General features: G+C 44.4%; 1 pseudogene; it reads left to right on the top strand.

Annotated features, from left to right (window-relative positions):
* LOC122940399 overlaps positions 1-22468 on the top strand; it is a 130922-nt pseudogene extending 108454 nt beyond the window's left edge.
* The last annotated feature ends 625 nt before the right edge of the window (positions 22469-23093 follow it).

The raw sequence follows: 23093 nt of genomic DNA, 5'->3' as shown, positions 1-23093 counted from the left end.
CTCCACAGATCCCCCTTATCACATTGCCCTCCACAGATTCCCCTATAACACTGTCCTCCACAAATCCTTCCCTATAACATTGTCCTCCACAGATCCCCCTATAACACTGCCCTCCACAGATCCCCCTTATCACATTGTCCTCCACAGATCTCCCTATAACACTGCCCTCCACAGATCCCCCTATAACACTGCCCTCCACAGATCTCCCTATAACACTGCCCTCCACAGATCCCCCTGCAGCCAGCCAGAAGCGCAGGGGGAACACGTGAGGTGCACGGTGGACCGATGAGGGGCCAAATGATATAACACATAGTTCATCAGTTTACTCACGGTTAGCAGAAAGCCTCCCTGGGCTGGCAGCACGGTGTTGAGGTGGACAGCACGAAATCCTCCGGGGCACGCTCTGTGGTAGGGAAGTATCAGCCAAGATGGTGTAGTTGCCCTTAATGTTAGGGGTGCTTAGGGTGCTTGTTGCGGCTTAGTCCCTTGATGGTTTTTGTTGTGACGCCAGTACCGATAATGGTGGTACAACCAATAGTGGTAATAATCAGGTAGACAGTGGTAAGATGCAACTCACAACTTTTACTGTGGTTGACTTTGGTTGCAGCAGTACAGAATACAGTCTCTTGTTGATATTACAGTTAATTCTGCAAATCCACTGTTTCCAGGCTTTCTTAGTCTTGATTTGAGCTGTGGTTAGGGGGTACCTTGTTCCTGTTGATGTGCTCAGTCCTATACCTTGTCCTTTCCCTACAAGCGGAATATTAGGATAGGTAACTCATCTGTTTCCCAGAGTTACGGTGTGGCTGCCAGAAGCTATATGTCCTCCACCATGCGCAAAGGTGTCTGTGGCCCTAAATAATGGCTTTTATCACCGATTAATCCTTAGGAAGCTTGTTTCTATTCCGGGGAGGCAAACTCTCTCCTACTGGTCAGGGATGCAAGTATATAGTCCGGCCACAGAAGGAAAACGCTCTTCTGCGCCTCACATCTTGGCTATAGAGCCGCTGGCTATGCGAATGAGGGCGGACTCGCAATTCCATGGAATTCAAATAGGAGAGCAGGAGGATAGGGTCGGCTTGTACGCAGATGATATGGTGCCCTTCATGTCACAAACAGAATCCACACTCCCTAGAGCAGTGATGGCAAACCTATGGCACGGGTGCCAGAGGCGGCACTCAGAGCCCTCTCTGTGGGCACCCGCACTGTGAAAAAAGTCTATGGTGTACCAATATGCCTTAGACTTTTCCTGCCATTCATCAGCGCAGGGCGCACTATGAACAGCACAGGCAGGGCACTGAATGTAGGCAGGCTTTAATAGCCAAATGATAAAGTACATGGAATATATACTATATTAAACTATAGTATTCCGGTTAAATAGCCGTGTTGGCACTTTACGATAAATAAGTGGGTTTTGGGTTGCAGTTTGGGCACTCGGCCAAAGGTTCGACATCACTGCCCTAGAGCAATCACCATAATTGAAACATTCAGCCAGTTCTCAGGACTAAAGATAAACTGGTCCAAGTCGACCCTATGCCCTCTATATCAGCTGGAGGATTTTTCCCCCAAGGAGAGTTACCTATTGTGAATAGTTATAAATAAATACCTGGCCATCTACATAACAAAGGATGTCACCTCCTTTCACGCTCTGAATATCCAACCTCTCATAGAATATTGTAAAGAAAAATTCAGGGTGTGGCAGGGGCTGCCTCTGTCTGTGTCAGGGAGGATAAATCTGATAAAACTGATTATCCTACTGAAGTGTTTGTATATTTTACAACACGCACCATATATAGTCCCGAACACATTCTTTCAGAGAATTACCTCCTTGTTGTCACCTTTTATCTGCGGTGCGAATAGACCCAAGCTATCTATATTAAACCTATCACGTCTTAAAAAAGAAGGGGGCATGTCTCTGCCTGATATTCACTTATACTACATAGCCGGGCAACTGAGGAATATTAAGTCGTGGTTGTCACCAGGAGACTGTCTCTATAGGCAGGAGAAACAGCTCGCAGATTACCTGGACCTTACCAACTTATGGCCAGTTCTAGAACAACCTAAACTATTCCCACGTAAGCTGTTACCGATCTATAGGGCAGCGGTTCAGGTATGGACAGCTTGTAAGCGGCTACATAATGTGCAGTCGGATCTATTGGAAACCCCGATTTGGGATAACCCCATGTTCCCTGACTTGATGGCACTGCGAGAAGGAGCGTTCTGGAAGGAACATGGGGTTGTCACGTTGGGAAACCTATATAGTAACAATGTTTTCAATGATTATGAATCCATGAATCGCAGACATGAACTTCCTAGACAGGCATTCTACAGATTCCTTCAATTAAGGCATGCCATGCAAACACACTACCGAGATACCCCAGTCCTACTGTCAACCTTTCCAATGATCGGAGTTATGCGCTCTCAAGGACCGCGTGGCTTTATATCAACATAGTATACCCACCTCCTAGATGGTAAACTGAAAGGTAACCCGATGCAAACATTATCTAAATGGAAAGCTATGATTCCGGATTTGTCTAATGAAGATGATGAGGATATTCTGGAATCCCCCACACTAGTGTCACCTGCCATAAATAATAAGTTCTTTCAAGTGTGTATAATACACCAAAGCTTCCTAACCCCAAAAAGGCTACATAGGATAGGTAGGCTTACCCATTCTGAATGTCATAGATGTCCGTCAGTTGACGCCGATTTTTGGCATCTTATCTGGGCATGTCCCTACATCCAAAAATTTTGGGAAGAGGTAGTAAAGCTATTTTAAGATCTATTGGAATGTGCAGTGCCATTGCACCCAAAGATCCGTCTCTTTGGAATACTGGATGAGACTATATACTCTCATCATATTAGGATATTCCTTAGAGAAAGATTGTTCTTAGCTATAGCCATTAGATGGATGGGAGATAGAGCACCCACTTTAGCGCAATGGAAACAGCTGGTCAACACTATTATACCATATGAGAGCATCGTTTTTAAGAATAGAGGCTGTACGCCCAAATTTCAAAAGGTGTGGGGGGTATGGTGTACATCACCGAGAACTGCTTATTCAGTCCAAAGGTTAACAGAGGCTTTAAGGGCAGGACAAACTAGACAGTAATAAAGTTTGACGGGAGGGAGAAGGTGGGACATGGTGAAATAGATAAGCCACAACATGTGAATAACCTTTATGATGTTTTCTTGATAAAACTGGGTACCTCTTGTCTGGAAAAAGAAAGACACAAGTATGCAGATGCAGCACAGATGTTTATTGTTTTATTTATTGTGTTATATACATGATATTCGTACGCTTCAATATAGTCTTACTGATGTACATCAAATGATAGACTATGTACAAAGAATGTCATTATAACTTGGCTTTGTGTGTTCAATAAAGCGAATAAAATAAAATAAATGTTTGGAAAACGGAAGACTACAAAATGAAAGACCCATGCCTCGTCCGCCCCGAGTTAGAATGTGGGTGGTAGCAGCGGTATCAGTACCGACCAGGAGTAGTAGTAGTTGGCCACAGTTCTCCCTGTCTCATGAAAAAGTGCTAAATTATTATTGAGGACAAAGAGGATGGGATTGTGGACTGGGGGAAGTATGGGGGGTATTACTATTACTGAAGACACTGTCAGAGGTATTTTTAATACTGGGAACACAACCAGGGCATTATTATTATTGCTGGGTCCACTATAACTAGATCTATATAACTAGGGCTAGGGGGCCTTACAGGGGCTTTATAGCTATAGGGGTTTAGATGCTGTGAGTTTGTGTAGTGATCAGCGGCAGTGTACTACAACCCAGTCAAACTTATTATGGAGAGGGGGAACCCTATCCAAAGTTTGCCCTGGGCCCCTTACAACTCTAGTTAAGCCACTGTGTTCTTATACTATAAGCAGTGATAATCAGGGTGATCTACCGGTGATAGATAATCAGTTCTCACCTTTCCTGTGTTCTGTCCTGTCCCTTATACTATAATCAGTGATGAGCAGGGTGTTCTAGTGGTGATAGATAATCAGTTCTCACTTCTCCTGTCCTTATACTATATACAGTGATAAGCAGGGTGTTCTAGTGGTGATAGATAATCAGTTCTCACCTTTCCCATGTTGTCCTCTGTCCCTTATAGTAGGTACAGTATCTTCATGCCTGCAGTCATCCCAAAACTGGTAGACAGAACAGGAAGACAGCATTAAAGGGTTTGTTCAGGAATAAGTAACTTTTCACATGTTTCCACAGACTCTACTATTTAAAGAGTCATATGTACCTGCTACCCTCAGCTCTGGTTATGCACGCTGGCTGTTATGTCCATCTTCCAGTAAATGTTGTTTGCTTCCTCGCCGGCACAGGCATGGTCACCTGCTTGACTGCAGCCAATGACTGGCTTTAGTGGTGATGTGTATCTTGTGGACATGTTACCCCTGAATACAGTCATTGACTGCAGCAGAGCAGTTGATTATGTCCATTCCTAGGAGGTAAACAAGCCATGGACCTAAAGAACTTTGGCTTGCCGGCTTCACAGTCCTGATGCGGCCAGCAAGGGCAACAGGTGCACAAACAATGTAATGTTATATGCACACAATGTAATGTTAGGGATGGAATATAAGGGCTACTCTCCCTGCATTGCAAACTGGTTGGAATAACGAAGCAATCAGATTGGATTTATACAGGAGACCTGCAGATATTTTGGTCAGAGAACTCCTGCTGTCCGGTCATTTTTGGTCATCTTTTCAGGTCATATAAAACCTTCCACACGACTTCTCCAACCGTCTGATGACTTCTACAATATTTATTTAACAGATTGTGAATCCGGGTGAAGATCTGAACAATATTAATCCTACAGAGACATATGTGAGGGGTGATGAGCAGAGTACAGAGGACATTCCTACAGATAACCGTACAGGTGAGTAGTGACCACTAAGTAAAGCCGAGAGGTCTCTAAGATTCTACTCCTTCACTGGATGATACAATTTTATGTTACATTTTTAGGTTCTCTCTTCTGTCAGTTTTTCTGCGTTATATTCACTGATTCAGCTAAAATTCAAGTTAAATATGGATGGAAATGTCACAGCGTTATAGGTGATATACAGTGTATATATATGATATATATATATATGATATATATATATATATATATATATATATTTATATATAGTCCACCCTCAGGAGAGGTCATTGAAATCAGATGGGAGGCGGATTCAACTCCCGGCAGCCTTGTCGATCAGATGTATGGAGAGGACACAGTGCTCTGCGCGCTCTTAGGCCCCTTCCTGGCCATGCAATGTGACGTTCATCGGTCATATAGCCTAGGCACAGATTAGTCCCACTCGAGTGAATGGGTCTGAGCTGCAATGCCAAGCATAGCTACTATTCAACAGACGGTTCTGTGCCCGGTAAGCTGTGAGGAGGCTTTGTATTAACTGGAGCTCCGGTGAGCACTGAGGCTTCCTCAGACAGCTGATTGGTGGGGGTGCAAAGACCTGACCTCTGCTGATCTTATATTGAAGATCTATGCTGAGGAAAATCTTGGAGAACCCCTTTGATGATTTGCAAATGATAAAAAACGGAAACAAAATATACAAAACATCTTGCTTTATTCAGTATTGAGTATGAGAGCCACGTGCATAAATACATTCACTTACACGCCTTGGCATCCTACCAATGAGGTTACTAATGATTGTCTGAGGAATGTTCTGCCCTGCTGAATGCATTTGGGCAAGGAAATCATCAAGATCTGTTGCTGGTACCTACAGTATCTCACAAAAGTCGGTCCACCCCTCACATTTTTGTAAATATTTTATCTTTTCATGGGACAACCCTGAAGATATGACATTTTGATACAATGTAAAGTAGTCAGTGTACACCTTGTATAATGGTGTAAATTTGGTTTACTCTCAAAATAACTCAACACACAGCCACTAATGTCTAAACCGCTGGCAACAAACGTGAGAATGGACAAATTGTGCCCAAAGTGTCAATATTTTGTGTGGCCACCATTATTTTCCAGCACTGCCTTAACTCTCTTGGGCATGTAGTTCTCTAGAGCTTCACAGGTTGCCACTTGAATCCTCTTCCACTCCTCCATGACGACATACGTCTTTTTTGAAAAGACGACCTCTGGATATGGAGCTGAACACGTGCACTCAACCTCTCCAATCACAGCGGAGAACGTCACAGCCAGGGAGAAGGTGAGCTTTTTTTTTCTCCCTGGCTGTGACGCTCTCCGCTGTGATTGGATCGTGGCACATCCGGGGAGAAGGAGACGAACATTGAGAAACCCTGATGTCTCCTCCTCCCTGTACCGATGCTGAGTATTAACATACTGAGCAGAAAAACTGCAGGGGGAGCGATATTTGAAAAAAACTGGTAGGGTGGCAGTATCAACGGGGGGAAACCCCGCAAGGAAAGGTATTTAGCTAAACAAAAAAAAACAAAACATGAAAGTCCTCTTTAACCACCTCAGCTCCCCTAGCTTAAACACCCTTCATGACCAGACCACTTTTTACAATTCTGCACTACACTACTTTCATGCAACTTACCACCCAAATGAATTTTACCTCCTTTTCTTCTCACTAATAGAGCTTTCATTTGGTGGTATTTCATTGTTGCTGACATTTTAACTTTTTTTGTTATTAATCGAAATTGACCGAAATTTTTGCAAAAAAATTAAATTTTTCACTTTCAGTTGTAAAATTTTTCAAATAAAACTGAATTTCTATATAAATTTTTCTCTAAATTTATTGTTTTACATGTCTTTGATAAAAAAATGCAATAAGTGTATATTTATTGGTTTGCGCGAAAGTTATAGCGTTTACAAACTATGGTACAAAAATGTGAATTTCCGCATTTTGAAGCAGCTCTGACTTTCTGAGCACATGTCATGTTTCCTGAGGTTCTACAATGGCCAGACAGTAGAAACACCCCACAAATGACCCCATTTTGGAAAGTAGACACCCTAAGGTATTCGCTGATGGGCATAGTGAGTTCATAAAAGTTTTTATTTTTTGTCACAAGTTAGCGGAAAATGTTTTTTTTCTTTTTTTTTTTCTTACAAAGTCTCATATTCCACTAACTTGTGACAAAAAAATAAAAACTTCCATGAACTCACTATGCCCATCACGAAATACCTTGGGGTGTCTTCTTTCCAAAATGGGGTCACTTGTGGGGTATTTATACTGCCCTGGCATTTTAGGGGCCCTAATGCGTGAGAAGTAGTTTGAAATCCAAATGTGTGAAAAATGCACTGTGAAATCCTAAAGGTGCTCTTTAAAATTTGGGCCCCTTTGCCGACCTAGGCTGCAAAAAAGTGTCACACATGTGGTATCGCCGTACTTAGGAGAAGTAGGGCAATGTGTTTTGGGGTGTCTTTTTACATATACCCATGCTGGCTGAGAGAAATATCTCTCTAAAAGACAACTTTTCCCATTTTTTTATACAAAGTTGTCATTTTAGAGAGATATTTCTCTCACCCAGCATGGGTATATGTAAAAAGACACCCCAAAACACATTGCCCTACTTCTCCTGAGTACGGCGATACCACATGTGTGACACTTTTTTGCAGCCTAGGTGGGCAAAGGGGCCCAAATTCTAACACATTCTAACACATTTGGATTTCAAACTACTTCTCACGCATTAGGGCCCCTAAAATGCCAGGGCAGTATAAATACCCCACAAGTGACCCCATTTTGGAAAGAAGACACCCAAAGGTATTTCGTTATGGGCATAGTGAGTTCATGGAAGTTTTTATTTTTTGTCACAAGTTAGTGGAATATGAGACTTTGTAAGAAAAAAATAAAATAAAAAATAAATCCTCATTTTCCGCTAACTTGTGCCAAAAAAAAAAAAAATTCTAGGAACTCGCCATGCCCCTCACAGAATACCTTTGGGTGTCTTCTTTCCAAAATGGGGTCACTAGGTGCGCAAAGGGGACCTAATTACTTTTAGGAGGGCATTTTTAGACATTTGGATTCCAGACTTCTTCTCACGCTTTAGGGCCCCTAAAATGCCAGGGCAGTATAAATACCCCACATGTGACCCCATTTTGGAAAGAAGACACCCCAAAGTATTTAATGAGGGGCATGGCGAGTTCATAGACAATTTTATTTTTTTGGGCACAAGTTAGCGGAAATTTTTTATATTTTTTTTTTTCTCACAAAGTCTCCCTTTCCGCTAACTTGGGACAAAAAGTTCAATCTTTCATGGACTCAATATGCCCCTCAGCGAATACCTTGGGGTGTCTTCTTTCCAAAATGGGGTCATTTGTGGGGTGTTTGTACTGCCCTGGCATTTGAGGGTCTCCACAATCATTACATGTATGGCCAGCATTAGGAGTTTCTGCTATTCTCCTTATATTGAGCATACGGGTAATGAGATTTTTTTTTTTTTCGTTCAGCCTCTGGGCTGAAAGAAAAAATGAACGGCACAGATTTCTTCATTCACATCGATCAATGTGGATGAAAAAATCTCTGCCCAAAAAAAAAAAAGGAGGGGAAAGGCGTCTGCCAGGACATAGGAGCTCCGCCGAACATCCATACCCACTCAGCTCGTATGCCCTGGCACACCCGATTTCTCCATTCACATCAATCGATGTGGATGAATAAATCATTGCCGGGATTTATAAAAAATTTTATATTCAAAGTGTTTGCCAAAGCATATGAACACAGCCGCCTCCTCAGCTCATAAGCCTCGGCAAACGTATCTTTTTTACTGCAGAGGAGAAATCTTGTATTGCGCTGCCGCATACACCGACTTTTGTGTAATCTGACAGCAGCGTAATGCTTCTGTCAGAATGCACATCAGTGCTGCAGCTGGTTCATCGGTTGGTCCACCTAGAAGGTAAAAAAAAAAAAAAAAAAGGCCGCAACGCAATAAATTTATTAACATTAACTTTATATAACATTTGAACAGAACATTAACTTTTATAAACTTTATTGAACTTTTGGAACAGATTAACTTTTTTGCTTACCGGTGATTTTTTTTTCTTTCGTTTTGCTTTTTTTTTACCTTTTTATAGGACAAACCTCTCCTTCCCCATGGGACAATGCGCAAAGCGCCCAGAGATGTGGCGAAGTACATTATGCACTTTGTCCCAGGTGAAAGGAGAGGTTTGCAGCAGCTGTGAGTGAAAGGGCCCTAAGAGCCCTGTGTGCCTGTCCTGTGTCATGCAATCCCTATGCTAATAGTGTACCTGTGTGTGGTACTTCCGGAAACACTCCCCTAAGCATAGGGCAGGGTGGTCAGGGCAGTCAGGACAGAAATAGCGGGTGTCACGCCTTATTCCACTCCTGCTACAGACACGACATCTTTTTCGGGGTGGCGCTTGGGTTGAGGTACCAGCAACGACATTGGGGAAATGTCGCTCGTGTAGACTGCTAACTACATGTCATGGCTGATGGTATGTGGTGTGACACTTTCCTTCATTTGGTTGTCCGTGGCAACGTGTGGTGTTGAGTGCGTGTGGAGGCAGTGTCTCAGCCCTATGGCTGATCCCCAGGACATGATTGCCACACATACCGTTGCCCGCGGCAACAGGTGGAGTGTGTGGTTTATGTGTGTATTCCCCTTTAAGTGGCCGTCTTCCCTTGCCTTGTGTCTGTAGGGTTAATTTCCCTTCTGTGTGTGTGAATACTGGGTGTGGCTACTTGGGCCTATAAAGCCTCACTGTTAGCTCCAGTCTGTGGGTTGCTTCAGCCATGCTTAGCTGGAGCAGCCTCCTGTTATTTCACCTGCCAGTGGGGGCCACCCTTGTGGTCATAAGTTTGTCAAGTTTATGTGTGATGTCTATTTGATGTTTTCCTTGTTTTTCTGTGCAGCTATGGATCTGGGTCCCTGTGTGTGGATGCGTTGTGATCTTCAGCTTGCCAGCACAGGGATCCAGTCAGCAAGGCTGTGGCAGGTAGGTGGAACTGGTTCAGTTCACCTGCCATATCCATAGATCTGTTTGTGTTCCCCCTTTTCCCTGCAGCTTGGCCAGTGAGACTCCTGTTCCTCCTTGTCCAGAAGGAACAGGTCGTATTACCCTTCACTCCTAGTTCAGGGACCGGTCGGAGGGTGAGTAGGGATCCGAGGTTCCTGAGCATGGGTCCTCCTACATTAAAGGTCGGCCCATGCAGCTAGGAGTTAGGGTCAGATTAGGGATGCGATTAGGAGGTGACCTGCTCCCTAATTCTGTCGTCCTGGCCGAGCAGGGGTTAACATCATCTGGCATCACACGGCTGAGGATTTTCCCCGTCCTCAGCCGTTACACTACACTGGTGGATCGGGCCACGGAACCTCCTGGATACAGGAGGTTCTCAATGATCTCTTCCTGAAATTTGAGGAAGGATCTTGTTCTCCCAGCCTTACTGTAGAGAACAAAACTATTGTACATAGCCAATTGAATAAAATATACAGACACCTTCTTATACCAGCGTCTAGTGCGGCGGGACACTAAATAAGGAGCCAACATCTGGTCATTGAAGTCCACCCCTCCCATGAGCAAATTATAGTCGTGGACCGAGAGGGGCCTTTCAATGACACTGGTTGCTCGTTCTATTTGGATTGTCGTGTCTGCGTGAATTAAGGAGAGCATGTAAACGTCACACTTGTCTCTCCATTTCACCGCGAGCAGGTCTTCGTTACACAAGGCAGCCCTCTCCCCCCTTGCAAGACTGGTGGTAATGACCCGTTGGGGGAAGGCCCGGCGACTAGGTCGCGCGGTGCCACAGCAGCCAATCTGTTCTAGGAACAAATGCCTGAAGAGGGGCACACTTGTGTAGAAATTGTCCACACAAAGATGGTACCCCTTGCCAAATAAGGGTGACACCAAGTCCCAGACTGTATTTCCACTGCTCCCCAGGTAGTCGGGCAACGGACCGGCTCCAGGTCTGATCTTTACCCTCATAGACCCGAAATTTGTGCGTATAGCCTGTGGCCCTTTGATAGAGCCTATACAATTTGACCCCATACCGGGCGCGCTTGCTTGGGATGTATTGTTTGAAGCCAAGGCACCCGGTAAAAAGTATAAGGGACTCGTCTATGCAGATGTTTTGCTCAGGGGTATACAAATCTGCAAATTTGGTGTTAAGGTGGTCTATGCGGGGCCGAATTTTGCGGAGCCGGTCAAAAGCTGGGTGGCCTCTGGGACGAGAGGTGCTGTTGTCACTAAAGTGCAGGAAACGCAGGATGGCCTCAAATCGTGTCTTGGACATGGCAGCAGAGAACATGGGCATGTGATGAATTGGGTTCGTGGACCAATATGACCGCAATTCATGCTTTTTGGTCAGGCCCATGTTGAGGAGAAGGCACAGAAAAGTTTTAAATTCTGAAACTTGGACGGGTTTCCACTGCAAAGACTGGGCATAAAAGCTTCCCGGGTTGGCGGCTGTGAATTGAGTGGCATACCGATTTGTTTCTGCCACGACTAAGTCCAAGAGCTCCGCAGTCAAGAACAGCTCAAAAAACTCCAGTGCCGATCCGATCTGAGCTGTCTCAACCCGAACTCCAGACTGGGTGGTGAAAGGGGGAACTACTGGTGCGGCTGAAGTTGGGGGCTGCCAATCAGGGTTTGCCAGCACCTCAGGGACTCTAGGGGCTCTACGGGCCTGTCTGTGCGGTGGCTGCGATGGGGGAACTAATGCACGTGCCACCGTACCAGCTTCAACTGCCCTTCTGGTGCTCGCCACTTCACCATGTTCTACGGCAGTACTTGTACTAGGTCCAGGATGGACTGCGCTGCTGGTATATGCCTCACCATGTAATCCGACAGCGCCAGCCCCACTCTGCTGCCCTTGAAGCGGATCCTGCGCAACCTGTGGTCTAGCAACACGGGGCCGGGTATGCCTGGTGGTATCAGGGACCTCAACCTCATCGTCCAGACTTTGGGTCAGACTGCCACTGCTTTCTACAGGTTCATATTCTGACCCGCTGGATTTGTCAGATGAGGGTTCCCATTCCTCATCCGACTGGGTCAGAAGCCTGTAGGCCTCTTCAGAAGAATACCCCTTACTTGCCATTTGGTCAACTAAATTTAGGGGGTATTCTCTGAGAATACCCAAGAAAAAAAGCAAGCCTGTCTTACAAATGCGAGGCTAGCGAAGTACCGGAAGCCGCTGCGATTGCTAAAAAATATCAAAACTGATTTTTTTTATTTATTGCCGCAGCGCTTGTAAAGTGATTGTGCAGTGATAAAAAAATAAAAATAAATTGTCACTGCGGCGGGGCGGGTGTGGGTGAACGCACGTGTGGGCGACCGATCAGGCCTGATCAGGCAAACACTGCGTTTTGGGTGGAGGGCGAACTAAGGTGACACTTACTATTATAGATCTGACTGTGATCAGTTCTGATCACTTACAGATACTGTAAAAGTACAAATGCTGATTAGCGATACGCTAATCAGCGAATCAGTGACTGCGGTGCGGTGACCTGGGCGCTAACCGACGCTAACTACCTAACACAGGGGCCTAAACTATCCTAAAACCTAACCGGCAATACTAGTGGAAAAAAAAAAGTGACAGTTTACACTGATCACTTTTTTCCCTTTCACTAGTGATTGACAGGGGTGATCAAGGGGTTAATTGGGGTGATGGGGGGGTGATCTGGGGCTAAGTGTAGTGTTTGGTGTGTACTCACAGTGATGTGTGCTCCTCTGCTGGGACCAACCGACGAAAAGGACTAGCAGAGGAGCACAGAAGCCATTTAACACATTATATTTATAAATATAATGTGTTAACTGGCTTGTGATTCTTTTTTTTGAAAATCACCAGCCTGCCAGCGATGATCATTGGCTGGCAGGCTGGTGACGAAATACTCCTTTAACTTTTGCCGGCCCGCAATGCGCGGGCCGGCTGTGCGCATAATCTCGCGTCTTGCGAGATGACGCGCCGGCGCGTCAAGGAGGAATGAATCGACCGCCTACAGAACGCAATCCTGCGGAGGCGGTTAAAGCTGATGAGCCTGGGCGAGAGAAGCTACATAGATCAGTTGCTAATCTACATCAAGCAGCAAGTTTCCTGCTGGATTGCTCTTCTCCATTTACAACTGGACAACGTGGTTGGTGACAATGGCAGGAACATTGTGGCAGCACTTTATTTGGGGGAAATAACACATGTTCCCTGCATGGCACACATCATAAATTTATGGTGCATCAATTTGTGGAAACGTAACGTGGCTTGCAGATGGTGTTGGTCATGTCCAGGGACTGTCCAGCCATTCTTATGTGACTAAAAAGGCTCTTCTGAACTCGAAGTGACAAAATGGTCTGCCTTTGTACCGTTTGAATTCCACCTTACATATGCTGAAGCGTTGCTATGAGCAGCGTAAAGAGATTAATGATTTACATGATGCATGAGACCACCACAGCAGAGCATATGTTATTTTGAGCGCAGGCAGTGGCAGCTCATCAGGGACATGTGTAGCATACTCAACCCCTTTGAAGAGGCCACCAGAGTAGAGACCAGCATTAACATGGCATCACCCTGATATTTATAGTTGTACTAATGCTCACGCTGATGCAACAAGGACTAGAGGAAGAACAACAACCTCCACAGCTTTCTGGGGATCCCGTAGCTGATAGGAACCTGGATGGATAAAGTCACGTAAAGGAGGAAGTGGAGGTGAAGAAGTTTGTGGTACAGGGGGACATTGAGTTTTCCCAGGCACAGCTAGGGAAGGAGGTTAGCGCTCGGTATGATAGATATGATGATGACGATGATGACATTGGCCATGACCAACCATTGCAGTGGGGTCTTAAAAAACGGGCTCCTTAGTGATGCTGGTGAGTATGACAAACTGCATGCTTGGTTGCCTACATGCTGGTAAGCATGTGGTTAGCATCAAGCAAAGTGACAACTACTGGATAGCCATACTTTTAGATAATTGCAATCAAATAAAAAAGGGGAGAATTGTTTTACGGATGCCTGTCACCTGTATTTCTGTCCAGGAGTCCCGTCTCCAACCTGGCTGAGTCAAAGACCTTCTACCCTCTCTGGTGGTGCTACCCCTACAATAAGTCTCAGAAGGCACAGCAGCAGCAGCCAATTTAGTTTTTTTAATGTGATGGAAGATTTTTTAAGTGCTGTGCCAACCTGACTCATATCAGCAAAAGGACAAGCATTGCCTGAACAACCGGGTTCAGTCGTACCTGGACTGTGCCCTTTCTTCTGCACATACTGTCCCCAGACTCCATAGACTTCTGGGAGGGAGATTGGAACAGTGGCTGGAACTGGCCCGGTCTGATATGTGTACTGTCTTGTCCAGCCTCCACTGCAGGGTATTCAGTGTGGCAGGTGGCATCGTCACACACCTCCAGCAGATGCCAAGGAGTAGATCTGCCAGAGAGTCATACACAGATTATCAGGCCAATGGGAGCAGGTTCGATTCTGGTCGAATTTATTTGTTCCCTCTTCTGAATGATTATTCAGAATTACACCTGAAATGTATTTCATGAAATTGGTTCCTCTCTAGTGATATACTTTTCATAATTTTGTGATGGTGTGTACAGTATATATGAGTCACAAGCACTTAACCCCTAAATAACCACCCATGCGCTTTTTTACAGCGGTCACTAAGAGGTCTTAAGCTGGGCCGCTGCTATTTTATGGCAGCCCAGTCTAGGCTCTGCCCTGGTCCCCCATGCAGCGGGGGACTGGCTCTCACATGAGAGCCACGCTCCTGCTCTAACAGCCCGGACTGGCAGGTGTGCCAATCTGGGCTGTTTAACACTTTACATGCGGCGGGCGTCATTGTCCGCCGCATGTAAAGTGCTGACAGAGCGGACTGCTTTGTCTCCCATCCGCACCCCGTAAATGCGATCATGGGGTGCCGATGTGTGTGAAGGCTGGCTGGGGTCTCGTTTAGGCCCCAGACCAGCCTTGAGTAATTTCCAGCAGGCTATGCCTCTTTGACGCAGCCTGCTGGTCAATGTCAGAAAAGCACTGATAGTAAAATGGAATGCAGTACAGAGTTAATGCACTGCATTTTGAAATCAATAAGAATGTTGTCTGTTATAGTCCCCTTGTGAGACTATTAAGTGGTAAAAATAATAATATTTATTCAAAAAAATAAAATGACATAAAAAAAAAATATCCCCCATATGTTTAGTATTGCTGCGTCCGTAACGACCTGGACTAAACGCTGTAAAAAATACAGAATTGCTAATTTATTCTTAGTTGCCACCAAAAAAATGTAATAACAAGCGATCAAAAAGCGCCATTTACTCAAAAATATTACCAATGAAAAATATGTCATTCTGCAAAAATCAAACCCTCTCACAATGCCACAGAAAGAAAAAAGTTATGGGTCTTCGGAAGTGGCAATGCAAAGACATTTTTTTCTTAAAAAAAAAAAAGGGTTTATTGCAAAAAAGTTGTCAAACGGGAAAAAAAACCTATATGTATTTGGTGTCACTGTTGTCGTAGTGACCCAGAGAATAATTAAATTATGTAATTTATACCAAAAAATGAACCCCATAAAATTTATAACATAAAAACGCAGTGGCAGTATTGCTGTTTTTCCCATCTCCCTCCCAGAAAGAGTTAATAATAATGAATAAAAAAGTTATGTGCACCCCAAAATGGCGCCATTATAAACTACAATTTGTCCCACAAAAAAACAAGCCCTCATAAAGCTATATAGATGGAAAAAAATAAATAAATAATTATAACTCTTGGAACACGACGATGAAAAAAGGATGAAAAAACTTGGTGAGTAAGGCCCAAAACAGGCTGGTCACTAAGGGGTTAAAGGAGTTGGCTCATCTGAAACAATGGGGCCATATCACTAGGATATGCCCCCATTGTGTAATAGGTGCAGGTCCAACCGATAGGACCTGCACCTATATCGAGAACAGAGCGGGCCAAAGTGGTGGCTGGAGGACTCTGGTCCGGCCACCACCAAGCGCTCTCCCCATAGAAGTGAAAGGTAGCGCACTGTGCATGACCAGCCACTGTTTCCATTCACTTCTATGGGCCTGACGGAAATGGCCAAGCCAGTGCTGCGCATGCACAGTGCACCCTCAATCACTTTCGGGGCTCCGTTTAGGAGATAGGTGCAGGTTCCAGCGGTGGGACCCGCACCTACCAGACAATAGGGGCATATCCTGGCGAATTGCCCCATTGTCTCAGATGAGACAACCCACTTAATATAAATACACGGAAAAAGGAAGTTGTTATGGTGTGGGCCATGCAATTTGTTTACTTGACAGTGACAGGACTGAGATTTGGAGAGACCTCTGTGCACAGTGTCCTAGCTGCAGTGATGATGTTCAGGTCACAGGATTATTCTTTGCCGCTATATGTAGTTTGTGTAATCGGGAAAGGCTACAGGATAAGGCTACATACATGGCACACCGCTGTTTTTAGAATGAATTGAACTCAATGGCGCTATTCATGTGGCCATTTTTTTCTAAGGCGAGTGAATCGTAGTTGTGAAAAATAGGACATGTCCTATTTGTGGCCGTTTTCATTGCCAGATGGACCCCATGTAAATCAATGGGACTATTTTTAATGGTCATTTAGACAGGAGAGCATCCATGTAATGGCCGTTTAAAATGGGTACACTAGTGGAAAATGGCCATTCAGGGGTTAAAATAAAAATAAATTGCCTTATCCGCTTGCACACACAAGGCAGTCTCTCTTGGTGCTGAAGCACCTGTGCTATCAACGTGATGACATCACCATGCTCTACCAGTATTATTGCTTAGGAGCGCATGGTGACATCATCCCACTGAGAGTGTAGGTCCTTTAGCACCAAACAAAGAGCGACTTTTCTCTACACGTGCATGTGGATGAGAGGAGTCATTTTTTCCTCCCCATAAAAACAAAACCCTACACATTATTAACATTATCATTACTGGGGGCCACCCTGGGGGACATTATTGCTAACTGAGGCCGCTATGGGGGACATTATGTATACTACATGGGTTGGTAATTAAATAAAAAAATCATCCTCAAATAATGGCCGTTAAAAATGTATGCAAAACGTCCAGACGACCAAGAAAGGGATGCAAAAAATGGTTGAAAAATGGCCATGAAAAGCTGAGTGTGTCCACCACTGAACACCAGATATTTGTCTGCTGCTGGGAAGATCATGATGTACTCGGTATTACTTTACCTTTATTCACAGTACAGGAGCTTCACTGATGTAAAGGGGACACTAAGGGACAGCACTACTGCAGGGGGCGCACAAAGGGATGTAATAATGTGAACAGTGCTGGAAGTAGAGTTGTTGCGATACCAAATTTTTTATTCGGTTTCAATACCATGAAAGAGTATTGCGATACTCGATACCATTCGATACCACGCGAAAAAAAAAAAAAAAAAAAGCCACGTGCATTCCGCATTTTAAAAAATGGCGAATCACGCAGTTTTTATTTATTTTTTCTTTTCTGGAGTTCACCACCTAGATTTTTTTTTATATTTTAATAGTTTGGACTTTTCTGACGTGGCGATATGTAATATGTTTATTATTTATATATTTTATATGTGAAATTGGGAAAAGGGGGTGATTTATACTTCATATTTTGGTGGGGGTTTTTTTTTTTTTTTTTTACACTTTTTATTTAATAACTATTTCCCCCCTTAGGGGCTAGAACCTGGGATCTTTCATCCCTTGTCCTATTCAGCCTGATAGATCTCTATCAGGGTAAATAGGACTTCACACTGTCCCTGCTGCTCTGTGCTTTGTGCACACAGCATCAGGGATGTTACCATGGCAGCCAGGGCTTTTGTAGCGTCCTGGCTGCCATGGTAACCGATCGGAGCCCCAGGCTTACACAGCTGGGGCTCCGATCAGAAGCTGCCACTGCACCACCAATGAGGGGGAGGGGACCCTGTGGCCACTGCCACCAATGATTTTAATACTGGGGGGTTGAGAGGGGCCGGCGCACTGTGCCACCAATGATTTTAAAGGGATGGGGGTTTGAGGGGGGGCACACTGCACCACCAATGATAATTTCCCCTTTATACAGGAGGCGGGTACTGGCAGATCAGCGTCAGTTAACCCCTTAGGCGCCGCACCTGAGGGGTTAACTGCCGCTGATCGCAGCTCCCTGTCAGGGGCAGGGTGCCGGCAATGCGATTCTGCTGGCGGCACCCGCCTCCTGTATTGTGTTAAAGACTGACTGACTACTTTTCCTGGGTCCAGACTAAGTATCAGGCTACACAGAGCGGCGCCCAGCGATGTCCCAGCACTTACTATTAGTCCTGGGCGCCGCTCCGTTCGCCCGCAGTGCCCCATTACTGTCTCCTCTCCTGCTCCACATGCTGATTACTATCAGAGCGATGGGGAGGAGACATCAGCTTCACTAGTGGGCGTTCCTTCTCCCTGTCTGTAGCGCTGTCCAATCGCAGCGCAGGGAGAAGGAACGCCCACTAGTGAAGCTGATGTCTCCTCCACATCGTTCTGATAGTAATCAGCAGCATGTGGAGCAGGAGAGGAGACAGTAATGGGGCACTGCGGGCGAACGGATCGGCGACCAGGAATAATTGTGAGTGCTGAGACATCGCTGGGCGCCGCTCTGTGTGGGAATAGTCCTATCATTGGTGGCGCAGTGCGACCGCCCCTCTCTTCTCATTTGTGGCGGCGGCAGCAGCACAGGGGGGAGGAGGGAGGAGGACAGCTTCCTTCTCCCCGTGCTGCTGAGAGAACATGACTGCGCCGATAGCAGCGCGCTCATGTTCAGAGATACTAGACTGCGCAGAAGCGCAGCCCAGTATCGAAAAAACGGAAATCCCGGTATCGTATCGATACCGGGACAAAAGTATTGATTGGGTATCAAAATTTCGATACCCGCAACAACCCTAGCTGGAAGGTGTGTTGTCCAACTTCAGGTACATCAGATGGGTGAGACAGATAAAATTCAGAGAGTGGCAGTAGTCTCTGCAAAGCATAGTTTGCTGAGACATTTCTGTAGACATTTTCTGGGCTGGATTTTACTTGGACTGGTGGCTAGGCTTGGTAGAGGGAGTTCCCAGTCCACACCCTTCCAATACGGGTTTTCCTTTCTACCTGAGGTGATCAAAGGTGAGGCCTGCTGTAATCAGGCTTGCATAAAGCGCCTCAGAGTAGGTCAGTCCGAGGAGGGAGAGCGAGACTGTTTTGTGAAGCAGAGGCTCTGTGTGTGGTCTGAGTCAGGAGGACTGAGGGTCACAAGGCTTTGAATAGCCTGAGGTTTGGAGGACCTAGCGACACCTAAAGAACGAGGGTTGCACGCCCAACGTCTGGAGGACTACTGGGCCACACTTCCCCCCAAAAGGTACTGGAGTTGCCACAGCCTTGAGGCTGCAGTATTGATGTTGGCTGAGGAAAGCCGCATATGTTGTCCATGTGTGAACTGAGCTCTATGAGTGAGGTAGGGACGTATTGTGTTTAGGTAGCACCTAGACGGGCAGGCGTTTATTTGTGGTTTAAGTGTTGGCGGTGCGGGAACCTCACCCCACCCAGTGATGTATAATTGGACTATCCTTTATAAGAAGACTATCAAAATAAATGCAGTTTGGACATGAAAATCTGTTGTCTGGTGAGATATCTGAGTGTGACCCCCTGAAAAGAGACGATCCCTTACAGGGGGCATAACTACTGTGTAGGGGCACTTAGGGGGCATAACTGCTGTTTAAAGACATCAAGAAGACATTTTACTAAGTGGGGGCACTTAGGGAGCATCAATACTGTGAAGAGGGCACTAAGAGGGAATTCCACTGTGAAAGGGACACTGAGGGGAGATAACTATTGTGTGGGGCACTAAGAGGGGATTTGTCGCCTATTGTCCAGCGCTAGGAAATATTTTATTTATATATCTTTTAAATGACTGACTGGGTGGGGGTTGCAGGGAAGTTGCTCAAGGTGGGAGCCAGCATTCTCTAGTTATGCCCCTTGGTCTACTATTAGATTGTGGTCTGTTTGTCCATCACAGTTTTAGTCAGTTGATATTCTAATTGTGTGCTATACTTTGTACTTTCTGTGGATTTTTTATTGGAAAAGTTATAAAACTTTAATACAATTTTAATGTTATTCATCAATAATAAAATTTGTTTTGTTCTTGGCAGATGACTGTACCAGGAACTTAGAGAAACATCTGGTATTTGCAGATTTTGAAGTAGATTATTGTGGTATCACACGAGATACATTTGAAGAGCATGCCAATATGCAAGATATACCCTCATCCAATCACAGCAACAATGCATCATTTGATTATTTTAAACAGGTCCGATCTTCTGATTCATCACAGACTGTAACACAGAATAAAAGCCACAGAAGAAGTGCTAAACATCAAACAGCTCACGTAAAAGAGAAGCCATTTTCATGTTCAGAATGTGGGAAATCTTTTAAATGTAAATCAGGTCTTAATAGACATCAGACAGTTCACACAGGGGAGAAGCCATTTTCATGTTCAAAATGTGGGAAATGTTTTAAACATAAATCAGCTCTTGTTGTACATCAGAGAAATCACACAGGGGAGAAGCCATTTTCATGTTCAAAATGTGGGAAATGTTTTAGCCGTAAATCAAATCTTGTTGTACATCAGAGAAATCACACAGGGGAGAAGCCATTTTCATGTTCAGAATGTGGGGAATGTTTTAAACATAAATCAGCTTTTGTTGTACATCAGAGAAATCACACAGGGGAGAAGCCATTTTCATGTTCAGAATGTGGGAAATGTTTTAGCCGTAAATCATATCTTGTTATACATCAGAGAAAACACACAGGGGAGAAGCCATTTTCATGTTCAGAATGTGGAAAATGGTTTAAATGTAAATCAAGTCTTGATAAACATCAGACAGTTCACACAGGGGAGAAGCCATTTTCATGTTCAAAATGTGGGAAATGTTTTAGCCGTAAATCATATCTTGGTAAACATCAGAGTAAACACACAGGGGAGAAGCTATTTTCATGTTCAGAATGTGGAAAATGGTTTAACCAGAAATCAGATCTTGTTCTTCATCAGAGAATTCACACAGGGGAGAAGCCATTTTCATGTTCAGAATGTGGGAAATGTTTTAGCCGTAAATCATATCTTGTTACACATCAGAGAAAACACACAGGGGAGAAGCCATTTTCATGTTCAGAATGTGGGAAATGTTTTAGCCGTAAATCATATCTTGTTACACATCAGAGAAATCACACAGGGGAGAAGCCATTTTCATGTTCAGAATGTGGGAAATGTTGTAACCAGAAATCAGCTCTTATTGTACATCAAAGAATTCACATAGGGGAGAAGCCATTTTCATGTTCAGAATGTGGGAAATGTTTTAAATGTAAATCAGGTCTTGGTAGACATCAGAGAAAACACACAGGGGAGAAGCCATTTTCATGTTCAGAATGTGGGAAATGTTTTAACCAGAAATCATCTCTAGATGTACATCAGAGAAATCACACAGGGGAGAAGCCATTTTCATGTTCAGAATGTGGGAAATGTTTTACATGTAAATCAAATCTTATTATACATCAGAGAAAACACACAGGGGAGAAGCCATTTTCATGTTCAGAATGTGGGAAATGTTTTAACCAGAAATCATCTCTAGATGTACATCAGAGAAATCACACAGGGGAGAAGCCATTTTCATGTTCAGAATGTGGGAAATGGTTTAACCAGAAATCATCTCTAGATGTACATCAGAGAAATCACACAGGGGAGAAGCCATTTTCATGTTCAGAATGTGGGAAATGTTTTAACCAGAAATCATCTCTAGTTGTACATCAGAGAAAACACACAGGGGAGAAGACATTTTGATGTTCAGAATGTGGGAAATGTTTTAGCCGTAAATCAGATCTTGTTATACATCAGAGAAAACACACAGGGGAGAAGCCATTTTCATGTTCAGAATGTGGGAAATGTTTTAAATGTACATCAAATCTTGTTATACATCAGAGAAAACACACAGGGGAGAAGCCATTTTTATGTTCAAAATGTGGGAAATGTTTTAAACATAAATCAGCTTTTGTTGTACATCAGAGAAATCACACAGGGGAGAAGCCATTTTCATGTTCAGAATGTGGGAAATGTTTTAGCCGTAAATCATATCTTGTTATACATCAGAGAAAACACACAGGGGAGAAGCCATTTTCATGTTCAGAATGTGATATGTGTTTCAAACATAAAATATCTCTTGTTAATCATCAAAAAAAAACACATATAAGAGAAGCCATCTTCATGCTCAGCCCGTTAGTGACCTCCTCCTTCCTCCTTTATGCGGTTTTATGGTGGTCACTAACTGGCTTTATTCCTTCAGATCCTCCTTTGCCTGTATTTTATTGCATCTGAATTTCTCCAGTAAAGAAGCACACTGGTTTACTCCAGACCCTGACTCTATGGACTTAATTCCCATTGGGGTGCATCTTACCATCCCTTCTGGAGAGCAGCAACAAATGGTGACACTTCAACGGAGTCTAGGGGCAGAGGCGGCTCTAGACTTTGTGAGGCCTTAGGCAAAACTTGAACATGAGGCCCCCACAAACACAAGATATGCAAGCGATAATAAAGATCAACTACAAACAAAAACACTTGGTATAGTATCCTTAGTCTGTCTATTAAATGTGCAATACATTTGTCAGCATTGTTTTAAGGGAAAATAAATGCAGAGCCTGTCAGCCGCCACAAAACAATCTGGTAGTGCCTCTCCCGAGTCGGAAGGGGCACTTCCAAATAGTTTTGTGGCGGTGGACAGAAAATAATGTGGTGCTTATAGAACAGACTACACAGTGTAGAGGTATATTGTGTGGCACAGGGTATGCTATATGTGTATAACAAACATATTTCACATGAAAACTTACAATTACTTGGCTTCGCCCTTGGGGATCTCGGACACCACTTCAACACTTTGGCTGGGGGGCTCGGTGGAGCTGATGTATTTTATCCTAATGAGAAAGATTTCATAATAAGGATTTGGAGAAGGGGCAGTGGGGTCACAGAGCAGGGAGAGGCTGGTGCTGCTACTAGGGGGTCATACCATGGGGAAGTAATAAAGCCCACCATAATGCCCCCCCAGTAGTAATAATTCTTATAATAGACAGTGCCAAAATACCCCCTTGTAATGCCCCCAATCATGCTAATGTTCCCATAGTGCCTCCATAATGTGCCAGTTTAAAATACTCTATATAGTGCCCCCAGTAAATGCCCCCATTGT

Source organism: Bufo gargarizans, chromosome 6 (assembly GCF_014858855.1).
Source record: "Bufo gargarizans isolate SCDJY-AF-19 chromosome 6, ASM1485885v1, whole genome shotgun sequence".
NCBI lineage: Eukaryota > Metazoa > Chordata > Amphibia > Anura > Bufonidae > Bufo > Bufo gargarizans.
This window is presented reverse-complemented; position numbering and strand designations above follow the sequence as displayed.